This window comes from Macaca thibetana, chromosome 1 (assembly GCF_024542745.1).
Source record: "Macaca thibetana thibetana isolate TM-01 chromosome 1, ASM2454274v1, whole genome shotgun sequence".
Classification (NCBI taxonomy): Eukaryota; Metazoa; Chordata; class Mammalia; order Primates; family Cercopithecidae; genus Macaca; species Macaca thibetana.
This window is the reverse complement of record NC_065578.1, coordinates 107,069,763-107,084,544: the sequence shown is the minus strand read 5'-3', so window position 1 is coordinate 107,084,544 and position 14,782 is coordinate 107,069,763. Positions and strand designations below refer to the sequence as shown.

At 38.8% G+C, this 14,782-nt stretch overlaps 1 protein-coding gene across 4 annotated transcripts in view; it reads left to right on the top strand.

Annotated features, from left to right (window-relative positions):
• The window catches only part of VAV3 (vav guanine nucleotide exchange factor 3), a 397,627-nt gene that overhangs the window by 110,967 nt on the left and 271,878 nt on the right, over positions 1-14,782 (top strand). The window lies entirely within an intron of this gene.

Genomic DNA, 14,782 nt, shown 5'->3' with positions numbered 1-14,782 from the left:
CTAACAAGGACAACGGTCAGATTTGAAAGGCATAGATTTGGGGTAGGCTCCAGCTGTTACACAATTCCTGCCCCTGCTCTTAACAAATTTAACATATAAATGAAATTAACAGACCTGGTGGGGTGGCTCACTCTTGTAATCTCAGCACTTTGGGAAGCCCGGTCTTGTGGATCCCTTGAGCTCAGGAGCTAGAGACCAGCCTGGGCAACATGGCAAAACCTCATCTCTACAAAAAAAAATACAAAAATCAGCTGTGTGTGGTGGCATGCAGCTGTAGTTGCAACTACTCAGGAGGCTGAGGTGGGAGGATCACTTGAACCCAGGAGGTTGAGGCTGCAGTGAGCCGTGATTGTGCCACTGCACTCTAGCCTGGGTGACAGAGCAAGACCCTGTCTCAAAAAAATAAAATAAAATAAATGAAGTTAAACAATACCAGAGATTTCTTGAAGAGCCTTTTTTGTGACAGACAGTGGACTGCTGTTCACCAAAACCCATTTCTTCTTGTTTCGGGGTACATAGGCAGATTATATTTCCAAGCCTCCTTGCAGTTAGACTTAGCCATGTGACCAAGTTTTAGCCAGTGGATTGTGTGTAGCAGTAATGTGTACCATTCCCAGACCTGGCCCATAAAAACATTCGATGTGCTATCTTCCATGCTTTTGTTTTTGTGTGTTTTCCCCAAACACCAACTGAGTACAGAGGTCTTGGCTTTAGAAGATGGCAAAGGCACAAAGGGATGAATGCTGGGTCGCTATGTAGGGGAATTTCGTCTGCTAACCAGGAACACCATTGCTGGATTATTATGTGAATGAAATTAAACTTTAGCATGTTAAAATACAGAATTTTAGGGTTTGTTATTGCAGTTAGTGTTAGGCTTTCACATCATTTTTCAGCTGTATTCAATCTTTTTCACCTTCACATACCTGAGAGACGAGACAGTCCCATCATATTCATGATTCACTATGGCAGGGAAGGATAGTCTCAAGAAGGTCAGGGAGGTCATTATAATGACACACTGCAAAAGTGGTTGGGCAGGAAAATTGCAGAGAAATGTCATTAGATTTAGCAACATCGAGAGCACTGTTAAAACAGTTTCAGTAGAGTGGAAGTAGCAGGAGGTGAGATTGCAGAAGCATGAGAAGCAAATGGTAGATGAACACATGGAGACAGTGAATGAAGTTATCTAATATATTAGATTCCATCAACATAATCATAAGATTGCAAAATTTGTGGAAAACAAGGGATTGTGTTTTATTCAAGCCATTTGTTAAAAGATTTTAAGGTGAGGATCTTCAGCAACGTAGTAATAAGGTAACTATGTATCTGTTTGCCCAGGGTGGTGTCAGCTTATGTCTTAACCTAGCATAATTTTATTTTATTTTATTTTTTTTAGGCAGAGTCTTGCTCTGTTACCCAGGCGGAATGCAGTGGTACAATCTCGGCTCACTGCAACCTCTGCCTCCCAGGTTCAAGCGATTCTCGTGTCCCATCCTCCAGAGGAACTGGGATTACAGGAGCACGCTACCATGCCTGGCTAATTTTTGTGTTTTTTAGTAGAGACGGGGATTTGCCATGTTGGCCAGGCTGGCCTCAAACGCCTGGCCTTAAGTAATCTGCTGGTCTCAGCCTCCCAAAGTGCTGGGATTGCAGGTGTGAGCCACCACGCCCGGCCCCTAGCATAGTTATTCACAGTGACCTTTCACTCTTAGCAATATCCCAGCTTAGGAAAAAAAAAAAAATACAGTTTCCCCTACACTGTGACAACCTAATCTGCATACACAGGGGGTTCAGATCTGAAAGAGTGGCTGCTAAACACATAGAAAGTCAGCTTATAAATAAGTTGTCTGTGGAATATTCTTTAGTTACCTCTTATGAAGGAGTTAAAATACTGTTTCTTGGTTTACTTAAGGACATTGTCAAATTAGCCCTAATATAGGATTGTGTTTAGGAAATAGAATGTTGGATAACCTTCATTGATCTTGATTCTCTTTTGATCTATTTTTGTTTCTCTGGCTTTTCTCTTTCTGTGATGGTCTTTCTGTGTCCTGCTTTGTCATCAAAAATAACTTTTTGTTTTTTTTTTAAAAAGACATTAAAAGAACTTGCAGTGCTATAAATGAATTTTTTTTTTTTTTTTGGTTCTTGAGGGATGGGGGAGGATCTTTCTGAGTATAGAAACAAGAACTTGTACAGAAGGTGATACATTTTCATTTATGAAAATGGAAAACTTATGTATCTCAAAAAGTACCCCCAAATAAAAGGCACATATGGCAAACTCTGACAAAATACATATTATTTATGGAAAATATAGTGTTAAAAGTTTTATTCTCCATAAAGGGTAAATAATGGATTACAATAGAAAACACTTGTCTTGTATGTTGCTGCATAGATTATTGCATTTAATATTCCCAGATCCATTCTGTTATTATCTCGGTTTCACAAATGATGGTTAGGTAACTTGCCATAGCCACATGACTATTAAGTGGTAGAGAAGGAATTTTGAACCCATGTGGTCAGATTCCAGAGCACAAGCTCTTAACCGCTGCTCTCCTAGATCAATACATAAATGGAAAACTCAAAAGAAGAATGCTCATAAAACAGTTTTCACCCACATCCATGTGCACATACTTGCATACACTTATTAATATGAGTGACCAGTAAACATGCTTTTAAACCTGTTGAAAATGATGGCAAAATCAATACAATTTTTTTTTAAAAACTACAAGCCTTCATTTTTGTCTATTAGATTTGCAAATCTTTTGTTTCCTATGAAAATACTGAGAATTGATAAAGGTGAGTGAAATGTTGGTGATCCTATCCTTTTAATAGCATTTGCCTGGTGAAATACACTCTTTAGGTCACGAATAGAGTGCTGATAAACCATTTTTGGTTAGGATTTCCCATGGTGTATATAACATCTTAAAATTGTTTATCATCTTTGACCTAATAAATATGCTTTTAAGACATTAATAAAATAAATATTCAGAGAGTCTTACATACTTAAGATATCGGTTGATATATGTAATGTTAATTTAATAATTTGCAATAAAAACTAACACCCATTCAATAGAAGAAAGTTGGTTAAGTGAGTTTTCAGAACTTCATAAAATGGAGAACTCTGTAGCCATGTAAATATTTTTGAAAAATAATGAAATGAAATAAATCCTCACAATTAATGAAAAGTATCTAATAAAACAGTATGTAAACCATGGTCCCCAGTTTTATTAAGATTATATAAGTAAGCCTGGAAGGAAGCTTACCAAAATGTTAACTGTGTTTGTTTTTCAGTGGCTAGATTCGAGTTGATTTTATTTTTATTTCTTTTCTATTTTACAAATTTTTGTATACAGTGACTTTGTCTTCCTTAATTGGAGACTCATTTTATTTTAAAAATACTTAAGATTTTGAAGAGTCCTTTAGGAACATACCTGTGCCTTCAAATTGTTTTTTTGGAAGGTTGAGAATTATGCATAGAAAGGAACAGGGAAACTAAAAAGGGAATTTCATCATCCTTATAAGGGAAAAATATGTAGTCCCGTTGAAAACTTGTATGAAAGATACAGGTACGGTCTTAGTTCCATTTTAATAAACAATTCAAACCTCTAGTAGTCATTCCTCTGGCCTCAGTTGCTTAGCCTCAGAATCCTTAGTTGGAGGTATGATAACTTATTTGTGCCTCTGAACATAGCCTTTCCAGGAATCAGTTCTGCCTCAATGAGGATTACAGATTAAAAACAATCTCACTGTAATGTAATTGAAATTGAGAATTATATTTCCATTTTATTGCATCTAGTAAAACCTGAAACTCTTGAAAAACTTTTTTAAAAAAAATCAGCAAACTCATAAAATAGTATCAGTTACTCTATTTTCTAAAATATAAACAAATTTTCTTATTTTCTAAAATATAAGCACTCTACTGAATTGATCACAAATTTTTCTAAGTGGGTAGGTTCATATATTTGCTGAAACACATTTAGCTGATTATGCCAATGGTGACATTAGATACATCTTAAAAAATCTTGTCTATAATGTGTTTATTTCTAGCAACATCCTGATTTGGCAAGAATTATTTTTCAGAGCCTGTTCCCTTTGGGGACAGCATCCTGTGGGAGCACTTCTGTTTCCCTTTGACTTCCTGTGTATTTAAAGAGCTCTTAACAAGTATAGGGTATGTGGTGACTTTTTTATCTTGCAAATAAATATGAAAATCTTGTTCTGTGGCTCAGGATAAAATGAAGAAATGCTTTCCAGCTTAATAGGCAAGAACATTTAAGATTAAAGGGAAAATGAAAATAAAATGAAAATTCGCTATTGAAACAAAAATTTGTGTGTTTTTTTTTTTTTTCTGAATGTTTTTCTACTTCAAGTAGGCTGGGTGTTAGCAGTCAAATTAAAACTGAATAGATATGACAGTGATGCTTTTATAACACATCTGTTTAAGGCCAGATGATACAGATGATTACAAATGGTGGTAAGCCAAGTGATAGCTCTTCTCCTTTCCCTCCTCTCATGAATCCCTTTCCTCTAGCTTTGGGAATGAGGGCCAGCTTTCTTGTTCGTGTGGCAGCTGCTTCTCTGCACTTCTCAGCTCTGTCTTGTTCTCAGCTTCACCTTGGGCCCCTGCTGCTTTTGCTGCTTATCGCCACCTGGAATTCAGGACAGCTTTTCTCCCTTCAAGTTCTGTTGGTGTGGAGGGCAATGCCAAGGGCACACTTACCTTTACTGTTGCTTGGTTTCCCACTATGCAGCTATCCAAGAGGAATATATATATTCACACACACACACACATATACATATATATATATGTGTATGTGTGGTAGCCTTTGTTAGATGTTTGCAGATAATAGGGAGGAATGACAGTTAGGAAGAGAAACCTTAAAAATAGGTGATCAGTCCGGCTCTATAAGTTAAAAGGAGGAAAACTTTTTTTTTCTTTTTTTTTTTTTAATTATACTTTAAGTTCTGGGATACATGTGCAGAACATGCAGGTTTGTTATACAGGTATACACGTGCCATGGTGGTTTGCTGCACCCATCAACCCATCATCTACATTAGGTACTTCTCCTAATGCTATCCCTCCCCTAGCCCTGCCACCCCCTGACAAGCCTTGGTGTGTGATGTTCCCCTCCCTGTGCCCGTATGTTCTCATTGTTCAGCTCACACTTATGAATGAGAACATGCTGTGTTTGGTTTTCTGTTCCTCTGTTAGTTTGCTGAGAATGATGGTTTCTAGCTTCATCCATGTCCCTGCAAAGGACATGAACTCATTCTTTTTTATGGGTGCACAGTATTCCATTGTGTATATGTACCACATTTTCTTTATCCAGTCTCTCATTGCTGGGCATTTAGGTTGAAATCTTTGCTATTGTGAATGGTTCTGCAGTAAACATATGTGGGCATGTGTCTTTATAGTAGAACGATTTATAATCCTTTGGGTGTGTACCCAGTAATGGGATTGTTGAGTCAAATGGTATTTCTAGTTCTAGATCCTTGAGGAATTGCCACACTGTCTTCCACAATAGTTGAACTAATTTACACTCCCACGAACAGTGTAAAAGCATTCCCATTTCTCCACATCCTCTCCAGCATCTATTGTTTCCTGACTTTTTAATGATTGCCATTCTACCTGGCGTGAGATGGTAGCTTATTGCTTATTGTGGTTTTGATCTGAATTTCTCTAATGACCAGTGATGATGAGCTTTTCTTCATGCTTGTTGGCCCCATAAATGTCTTCTTTTGAGAAATGTATGCTCATATCCTTTGCTCACTTTTTGATTTTTTTTTCTTGTAAATTTGTTTGAGTTCCTTGTAGATTCTGGATATTAGCCCTTTGTCAGATGGATAGATTGCAAAAATTTTCTCCCATTCTATAGGTTGCCTGTTCACTCTGTTGATAGTTTCTTTTGCTGTGCAGAGATCTTTAGTTTAATTAGATCCCATTTGACTATTTTGGCTTTTGTTTCCATTGCTTTTGGTGTTATAGTCATGAAGTCTTTGCCTATGCCTATGTCCTGAATGGTATTGCCTAAGTTTCCTTCTAGGGTTTTTATGGTTTAAGGTCTTACGTTTAAGTCTTAAATCCAGCTTAAGTTAATTTTTGTATAAGGTGTAAGAAAGGGGTCCAGTTTCAGTGTTCTGCATATAGTTAGCCAGTTTTCCCAACACCATTTATTAAATAGGGAATCCTTTCCCCATTGTTTGTTTTTGTTAGGTTTTTCAAAGATTAGATGGTTGTAGATGTGTGGCGTTATTTCTGAGGCCTCTGTTCAATTCATCTGTACCTCTGTTTTAGTACCAGTGCCATGCTGTTTTGCTTACTGCAGCCTTGTAGTATAGTTTAAAGTCAGATAGTGTGATGCTTCCAGTTTTGTTCTTTTTGCTTGGGATTGTCTTGGCTATACGGGCTTTTTTTTTTTTTTTTGGTTGCATATGAAATTTAAAGTAGTTTTTCTAATTGGGTGAAGGAAGTCAATGGTAGTTTAATAGGGATAGCATTGAATCTACAAATTACTTTGGGTAGTATGGCCATTTTCACGATACTGATTCTTCCTGTCCATGAGCATGTAATGTTTCTCCATTTGTTTATGTCCTCTCTTATTTCTTTGAGCAGTGGTTTGTAGTTCTTGAAGAGGTCCTTCACATCCCTTGTAAGTTGTATTCCTAGGTTTGTTATTCTCTCTGTAGCAATTGTGAATGGGAGTTCAGTCATGAGTTAGCACTCTGTTTGTCTATTATTGGTGTATAGGAATGTTTGTGATTTTTGCACATTGATTTTGTATCCTGAGACTTTTCTGAAGTTGCTTATGAGCTTAAAGAGATTTGGGGCTCAGATGATGGGGTTTTCTAAATATACAATCATGTCATCTGCAAACAGGGATGATTTGACTTCCTCTTTTCCTAATTGAATACCCTTTGTTTCTTTCTCCTGCCTGATTGCCCTGGCCAGAAATTCCAACACTATGTTGAATAGGAGTGGTGAGAGAGGGCATCCCTGTCTTGTGGCAGTTTTCAAAGGGAATGCTTCCAGTTTTTGCCCATTCAGTATGATATTGGCTGTGGGTTTGTCACAAATAGCTCTTATTATTTTGAGATACGTTCCATCAGTACCTAGTTTATTGAGAGTTTTTGAGGTGTTGAATTTTATCGAAGGCCTTTTTTGTGTCTATTGAGATAATCATGTGGTTTTTGTCGTTGGTTCTGTTTATGTGATGGATTGTGTTTATTGATTTGCGTATGTTGAACCAGCCTTGCATCCCAGGGATGAAGCTGACTTGATTGTGGTGGATAAGCTTTTTGATGTGCTGCTGGATTCTGTTTGCTAGTTTTTTTTGTTTTTTGTTTTTTTCTTTTTTTGAGACGGAGTCTTGCTCCGTCACCCAGGCTGGAGTGCAGTGGCATGACCTCGGCTCACTGCAAGCTCTGCCTCCTGGGTTCACAACAGTCTCCTGCCTAACCCTCCTGATTAGCTGGGACTACAGGCTCCTGCCACCACGCCCAGCTAATTTTTTATGTTTTTAGTAGAGACAATGTTTCACCATGTTAGCCCAGATAGTCTTGATCTCCTGACCTTGTGATCCACCTGCTTTGGCCTCCCAAAGTGCTGGGATTACAGGCATGAGCCACTGCACCTGGCTGGTTTCCCAGTATTTTATTGAGGATTTTTGCATTGATGTTCATCAGAGATATTGGCCTGAAGTTTTCTTTTTTTGTTGTGTCTCTTCCAGGTTTTGGTATCAGGCTGATGCTGGCCTCATAAAATGAGTTAGGGAGGAGTCCCTCTTTTTCTATTATTTGGAATAGTTTCAAAAGGAATGGTACAAGCTCTTCTTTGTATCTCTGGTAGAATACAGCTGTGAATCCCTCTGGTCCTGGGCTTTTTATAGTTGGTCAGCTATTAATTACTGCCTCAATTTCAGAACTTGTTATTGGTCTATGCAGGGAGTCAACGTCTTCCTGGTTTAGTCTTGGGAGGGTGTATGTTTCCAGGAATTTATCCATTTCTTCTAGATTTTCTAGTTTATTTGCATAGAGGTGTTTATAGTATTCTCTGATGGTAGTTTGTATTTCTGTGGAATCAGTGGTGATATCCCCTTTATCATTTTTTATTGTGTCTATTTGATTCTTCTCTTTTCTTCTTTATTAGTGTGGCTAGCAGTCTATTTTATTAATTTTTTCAAAAATCAGCTCCTGGATTCACTGATTTTTTTGAAAGATTTTTATGTCTTTATCACCCTCATTTCTGCTCTGATCTTAGTTATTTCTTGTCTTCTGTTAGTTTTTGAATTTGTTTGCTCTTGCTTCTCTAGTTCTTTTAACTGTGTTATTAGGGTGTCAATTATAGATCTTTCCTGCTTTCTCCTGTGGGCATTTAGTGCTATAAATTTCCCTCTCAACACTGCTTTAGCTGTGTCCCAGAGATTCTGACACATTGTTTCTTTGTTCTTGTTGGTTTCAAAGAACTTATTTATTTCTGCCTTAATTTTGTTATTTACCCAGTAGTCATTAAGGAGCAGGTTGTTTAGTTTCCATGTAGTTGTGGGGTTTTGAGTGAGTTTCTTAATTCTGAGTCCTAATTTGATTGCACTGTGGTCTGAGAGACTGTTTGTTATGATTTCCATTCTTTTGCCTTTGCTGAGGAGTGTTTTACTTCCATTTATGTGGTCAATGTTAGAATAAGTGCAATATGGTGCTAAGATTGTATATTCTGTTGATTTGGGGTGGAGAGTTCTGTAGATGTCTATTAGGTCCGGTTGGTCCAGAGCTGAGTTCAAGTTCTCAATATCCTTGTTAATTTTCATCTCATTGATCTGTCTAGTATTGACAGTGTGGTGTTAAAGTCTCCCACTATGATTGTGTGGGAGTCTAAGTCTCTTTGTAGGTCTCTGAGAACTTGCTTTATGAATCTGGGTGCTCCTGTGTTGGGTACATATATATTTAGGATAGTTAGCTCTTCTTGTCACATTGATCCCTTTACCATTATGTAATGCTCTTTTTTGTCTTTTTTGATCTTTGTTGGTTTAAAGTCTGTTTGGTCAGAGACTCAGAGACTAGGATTGTAACCCTTCATTTTTTTTTTTTCTTGGCTTGGTAAATATTCCTCCATCCCTTTATTTTGAGCCTATGTGTGTCTTTGCATGTGAGATGGGTATCCTGAATATAGCACACCAATGTGTCTTGACTCTGTCCAATTTGCCAGTTTGTGTCTTTTAATTGGGGTATTTAGCCCATTTACATTTAAGGTTAATATTGTTATGTGTGAATTTGATCCTCTCATTATGATGCTAACTGGTTATTTTTCCCATTAGTTGATGCAGTTTCTTCATAGTGTCGATGGTCTTTACAATTTGGCATGTTTTTGCAGTGGCTGGTACTGGTTTTTCCTTTCCATATTTAGTGCCTCCTTCAGGAGCTCTCCGAAGGCAGAACTGGTGGTGACACAATCTCTCAGTATTTGGTTGTTTGTAAAGGATTTTATTTCTCCTTTGCTTTTGAAGCTTAGTTTGGCTGGATATGAAATTCTGGTTGAAAATTCTTTCCTTTAAGAATGTTGCAAATTGGCCCCCGCTCTCTTCTGGTTTCTGCAGAGAGATCCACTGTTAGATCTGCTGATGGGCTTCCCTTTGTGGGTAACCCGACCTTTTCTCTGGCTGCCCTTAACATTTTTTCCTTCATTTCTACCTTGGTGCATCTGATAATTACGTGTCTTGGGGTTGCTCTTCTTGTTGAGTATTTTAGTGGTGTTCTCTGTATTTCCTGAATTTGTATGTTGGCCTGTCTTACTAGTTCGGGGAAGTTCTCCTAGATAATATCCTGAAGTGTGGTTTCGAACTTGGTTCCATTCTCCCTGTCACTTTAGGGTACAGCAGTCAAATGTAGGTTTGGTCTTTTCACATAGTTTCATATTTGTTGGAGTCTTTGTTTGTTCCTTTTCATTCTTTTTTCTCTAATCTTGTGTTTATGCTTTATTTCATTATTTGGTCTTCAATCTCTGATTACCTTTCTTCTGTTTGATCGATTCAGCTATTGACACTTGTATATGCTTTACGAAGTTCACGTGCTGTGTTTTTCAGCTTTATCGGGTCATTTATGTTCTTCTCAAAACTGGATATTCTTGTTAGCAATTCCTTTAACTTTTTTAAGGTTCTTAGCCTCCTTGCATTTGGTTATAACATGCTCCTTTACTTCGGAGGAGTTTCTTATTACCCACCTTCTGAAGCCTACTTCTGTCAATTTGTCAAAGTCATTCTCCATCCAGTTTTGTTCCCTTGCTGGCGAGGAGTTGTGATCCTTTGGAGGAGGAGAGGCATTCTGGTTTTTGCTATTTGCAGCCTTTTTGTGCTGGTTTTTCCTCATCTTCGTGGATTTATCTACCTTTGATCTTTTGATGTTGGTGACCTTCGGATGGGGTTTTTGTGTGGACATCCTTTTTGTTGATGTTGATGCTGTTCCTTTCTGTTTGTTAGTTTTTCTTCTCACAGTCAGGCCCTTCTGCTGCAGGTCTGGCTGGAGGTCTACTCCAGACTCTGTTTGCCTGGGTATCACCAGTGGAGGCTGCAGAAGAGCAAAGATTGCTGCCTGTTCCTTCTCTGGAAGCTTCATCCCAGAGGGGCACCCACTAGATGCCAGCCGGAGCTCTCCTGTATGAGGTGTCTGTCGACCCATGCTGGGAGGTGTCTCCCTGTCAGGAGGCATGGGGGTCAGGGACCCACGTGAGGAGGCAGCCTGTCCCTTAGCACAGCTTAAGCACTGTGCTGGGATATCTACTACTTTCTTCAGAGCTGGCAGGCAGGAACCTTTAAGTCTGCTGAAGCTGCGCCCACAGTTGCACCTTCCCCCAGGTGCTCGGTCCCAGGGAGATGGGAGTTTTATCTATAAGCACCTGACTTGAGCTGCTGCCTTTCTTTCAGAGATGCCCTCCACAGACAGGAGGAATCTAGAGAGGAAGTCTGGCTACAGGGGCTTTGCTGAGCTGTGGTGGGCTCCGCCCAGTCTGAACTTCCTGGAGGCTTTGTTTACACCATGAGAGGAAAACTGCCTACTCAAGCCTTCCTCCCCTCACCAAGCTGGAGCATCCCAGGTCGACTTAAGACTGTTGTGCTGGCAGTGAGAATTTCAAGCCAGTGGATCTTAGCTTATTGGGCTCCATGGGCATGGGATCTGCTGAGCAAGACCACTCAGCAACCTGGCTTCAGCCCCCTTTCCAAGGGAGTGAATGGTTCTGTCTCGCTGGTGTTCCAGGCACCACTGGGGTACGAAAATAAACTTCTGCAGCTAGCCGGTGTCTGTCCAAATGGCCACCCAGTTTTGTGCTTGAAACCCAGGGCCCTGGTGGTGTACCAGAGGGAATCTCCTGTTCTGTGGGTTGTGAAGACAGTGGGAAAATCATAGTATCTGGGCGGGACAGCACTGTCCCTCATGGCACAGTTCCTCAAGGCTTCCCTTGGCTAGGGGAGGGAGTTCCCTGACCCCTTGCACTTCCTGGGTGAGGCATGCCCCACCCTGCTTCTGCTTGCCTTCTGTGGGCTGTACGCACTAAGCAGTCCCAATGAAATGAGCTGGGTACCTCAGCTGGAAATGCAGAAATCACTCGCCTTCTGCATTGGCCTCGCTGGGAGCTGCAGACTGGAACTGTTCCTATTCAGCCATCTTGCCCAGAATCCAGAAAGAAAACTTTAAAAGTTAAAGTCTCTTATAGGTTAGTTAAAATTATGTCTTTTCTAAGATAGTCCCATCATGAATACTTCTCAGTTGCGAGTTTTGTTTCTTTGTCATGAAGTTCATTCTTTTCTCCCTTTTCCAGGAAGAATCCTCTTCTTTGACCCCCCACAATGGAAAGCTCCACACTCTGTAGGGGGCCGTTTTACCCTAGGATTATCTGTCACAATTGAACAGGCACAAGACTCCCCCAATAATGCATTTTTCTGTGTCCGATTTTATCAGTCTAGAATAACACCACAGGGGGAGAGGGTGAAAAAACTTGGTGCAGACAGTATGGGATGAAGTTTGGCTTTCTATATTCCAGCCCCTTCTGAATATTCCTTGGTAATGTGGAGGTTTAAATATGCCTCCTCATTCTTCAGCAGATTGCTAGTGAATTGAACCACCTTCCTCATATATATATATGTGTGTGTGTGTGTGTATATGTGTGTGTGTGTGTATATGTATATATACACACATTTTTAATCTCAAACAGTGTAATTCTAAGACAAAAGTCTGAATCTATGGATGAATAGTGAGAATTTAGAGTTGTAAGTGATAGAAATCCAATTTGAGCTACCACTAGAGCTAATAATAACTAATGTTTATTTAATAAACTAATGTTTATTAAGTATTAACTGTATATATGTGTGTGTGTGTGTATTTGTGCTATGCTAAGGGCTTCACATATCTAGTCAAATTCTAATGACAATTTTATTAGTAGGTACTCTTATCATCCTTATTTTATATATACAAAAACGGAAGCACCAAAGGTTTATAGGCAACTAACTCAGGATGTGTGTTTAAGGGTCAGGATCTGAATCCAAGTAGCCTGATTCCAGAGCTGTCGGTTGTAATGCTCACCCAGGAGCATTATGCCTTAGGTTGAGCATAATGTGGAGAATTTGACTTATAGTTTTCACTATAAATTGGAACAGCCAAACTATTGGGAAGGGCAGAGTAAAGGTGGACTTCAGGAACAAATGGAACCAGGAATTCAAATAGCATTCTCTCTGTCTTTTATCTCTACTTTTTTCTCAGTAGGTCTGCTTCTGCTCTCATCATAGACAAAGTTCCTCATCACGATAGGAATACAAATACTTGATGTTAATATTTCCATATTAATGAAATGAACCATCATTAATTTCCATATTAATGATGTTAATATTTCTCTCATTGGAGAGACTGTTTTTCAGCTACAGTTATAAAAATCGGGAGAAATTTCTAGACAGATAATGATATCTGCCTAAGTCTCTGCCCCCACCAAAATATCCTCCATACAATACAGAACAAGAAGAAAAATGAAAATGTGTAAAAATGACACCCTCTGCATAACCAGAAAACCAAGGACCCCCAAACTTCAAATTAACTGTAAGTTTTAAAAAAAGAAGAAATGAAATTGCATTGAGCTATTGCTCATACCTTGCCTCAAACTTTTGCCATGAACAAGAACAGTTTAAAAAGCTGCATGGGAGAGAAAAGAGGTGCCCAAGATTAAAGTGAAACTACTACCACAGAAGTTCCCCAGATGGGTGGAAGTACTGAAACAATTGCCAGTTTGGCTCAGAAAGGCCCAACTATACACTGTTTATAAGAGACATACCTAAAATAAAATGATTCAGAGGTACTAAAAATCAGTGGGAAGGACTGCAGTTGCCTCACCTTGGGTCAGCTGTTCACTCCTGGGCCACTCAACTGTGGCCAACAGTGTAGAGTGCCTTTTGTTTTTTTTTTTAGCTATTCATCTCGCAACTCCCTTGCCCTTCAGCTATGTCCAAGGTAGTGGACTCGTTTTAGAATTTGGGAACTAAATGTTTAAAGCAGTGTCTTAAAGAAGAGGGGTTCCAGACTCAGAAGAGGGAGGTACTAGGTAGACAATATATGTATTAAGGAAAACATTTGCTAGAAATTGTTTCTCAGTATTCTCTTTGATGTTCTCACTAAATTGATTTTTGTTTTTGAGTAATTTGGGGCATGAGCAATGGTAGTATAGAAAAATTTATTACTAGGTAATGAAACTGGAATAATGCTATCTAACAGAAATATGAGACCCATAAATGTACGCCATGTAATTTAAAATTTTCTAGTTGCTACATTTAAAAAGTGAAATTTTTAATAATATATTTTATTTAACCCAATGCACCCCAATTATCATTTAAATATATAATCAATATACAAAGTATTAATGAGATATTTTCTGTTGTTTTCCTTATTCTTCCAGACCCAGTTGTGTTTACACTTATAGCACATAGCAATTTAGACTAGCCTCATTTCAAGTGTTTAAAGTGATGGACAGCTCAGACCTAAAGAGAGGAACAGTCATTTAGTCATTTTAGCTTAATAAATGAAAAATAATACTTGAATCCTAAAATGTGTTTTATTTCTACTTCCCATCACAGTTAAAGTGTGCCCTATCTAATGCTTTTATTTTGTGTTTTTGTATGTTAATGATACCTATTTTAAATTGGGGCATATTTATAACTTGATCTGTGGCAACCACAAGCAGTGATGGAGTGGAGAGATTGTTTTCTCACCTCCTTTAGATCTCTGTTCAATATCCTTGTTATAGGTGCTTTTTCTGAACATTTGAAACAAAATAGCAACATCTACCTTTTCTCCTCAGCCTTCTGACAATTTCTGTGCCCTTTATATTGCTTTAGTTTTTTTCCCCATATTTCTTCTTATCCATCTGATATACCATTTATACTTTTAAAATTGTTTCTTTTTCTAGCCCTCCGCCCCCTGTATACACTAGAATATGAGCTTTGTTGAGAACAAGAACTTTGTGCTGTATTCACTGCTATGTTACCACATCCTAGAACAGTACTGCACACAGAAGGTGCTTAGTATTTTCTGAGTGCATGAATGAATGAATTTAAGACCATATGGCATTCGCTATTGGTGTATGTAATGGAACTGCCATCATCCTTCCCCTGAGTGGTGTCCCTTTGGTACTGGCCAACTCTTCCCCACCACACTGCTGTCAGTCAGCTTAAACCTCAGTTCTTCTAGCTAAGACCATGTCAGTAGTCTCATTGTGGTCTCACTGCCTCCAGCCTTCCTGTATGAGCTATTTGATTGCCAG